The sequence below is a fragment of the Pinus tabuliformis genome, chromosome 6 (genome assembly GCF_031772625.1).
Source record: "Pinus tabuliformis cultivar Carrire ecotype Pingquan chromosome 6, CPIR1, whole genome shotgun sequence".
NCBI lineage: Eukaryota > Viridiplantae > Streptophyta > Pinopsida > Pinales > Pinaceae > Pinus > Pinus tabuliformis.
This window is the reverse complement of record NC_142292.1, coordinates 1,526,082,331-1,526,083,772: the sequence shown is the minus strand read 5'-3', so window position 1 is coordinate 1,526,083,772 and position 1,442 is coordinate 1,526,082,331. Positions and strand designations below refer to the sequence as shown.

The 1,442-nt window shown below is 42.6% G+C and overlaps 1 pseudogene; it reads right to left on the bottom strand.

The window, feature by feature from the left end:
* Nucleotides 1–376: 376 nt before the first annotated feature.
* Nucleotides 377–1,120, bottom strand: LOC149264537 (putative 3-beta-hydroxysteroid-Delta(8),Delta(7)-isomerase pseudogene; annotated as a pseudogene).
* Between the last annotated feature and the right edge of the window lie 322 nt (nucleotides 1,121–1,442).

Below are 1,442 nucleotides of genomic sequence, written 5' to 3'. Positions count from 1 at the left end.
CTTTCTCCCACTGTCTGAAGCGGGAATTTTAACCACGAAAATCAGATCTGGAAAATCGGATTTTGGCGCAATCTATCAAATTCGGTTCGAAAGAAACCCAATTTTCTCCTAAACCACTGCAAATTTCAGGAAATTTCTCGCAAGTCACCTAATTACCCCCATTCCGGAGAAAACCCATGTCTCAGTTTTTGTTAATTCATCCTGGTTTGCGCAAAAAATCCATTTTAAAATCACGTGTTGAGACTGGTGCGATTTCGTGAAGCTTGTGGCAATAAAAATCAATTGGCGTGGGTGGCCAAAGACTGGAGAGCTAGGGTAATGTCGAAGGAAGGCTCAAATTTCAAAATATAATTAATCACGTAGTTATCAATATTCAAACCAGATTAATGTGGCAATAAATTAATAACTGCGATGCTCAAGACGAACTCCCTGGCTCGGGAATCAGCTGTTTTTTTGGTTTTGCCGTCAAGAAAGCGTGACTTATTTTTTCCAGCATCTTACAGCAATATATTGAAGGTATTACCAACCAGAAGCTGTTTGCCAACACAAAGTAAAGCCAATAGTAATATCGACCAGCAGAGAAGTTGTCACCTTCCAAAAATGTTGTAACAAAATATACAATGTCACCATAAAGTTGGCCCAAACAAATTGCCAATTGGAGTGTGTAATTGTATGGCTTCCTTGCTGCTATTGCATACACAGCAAGAAGGCAGGCAGGTCCCTCTATTACAGCAGTGATTCCTTCTACTGTAACTACAGCAGAATCTCTTGCTGCATACCTTGAATCACCCTTGTTGTACCCTTTCCAAACTTCCGCCAGGTAAAAAGGAGATTCGAGCTTGTAAAAGTTTGGAGAGAAAACAAAATACCCTTCGAGAACCAGATGAGTTAATCCAGTAAACGCCCACCAACACATAAGAATTCTATCAATGGATGAGATCTTGGAGCATCTTCCTGAGATGAACCAGATGAGAGTAACAACAAGGACAGAGGCAATCCCATACACACCCACAATCTGGGATGGAGGGAGGAAGAGAGGCACATATCCAGGCAGTTGCAGGTCCTCGGGATAATATGGATGACCAGCCATTTCGCTTTCTCAATGAATCTCCAGCAATGTCTTCATGGATTACAATGATTGGAGGGTATGCAAAACATGGCGATTGCGAAGAAGCCATCGCCCTCTTTCATCTAATGCAGGGCCGAGGGATTCGACCTGATAAGAGTGTTCTTAAAGCCTGTGCTGAACTTGGGTATCTTCAGCAAGGCAGGGAAGTCCACAGACTCATTAGAGAAAGAGGGTTAGAGTCGGATCCCTTTGTAGAAAGTGCCCTCATGAATATGTATGTGAAATGTGGGCATTTGGAGAATGCGCGCGAAGTGTTCGTCAGAATGTCTCATAGAAATGTGGTCACATGGAGCGCTATGATAGCAGGTTATGT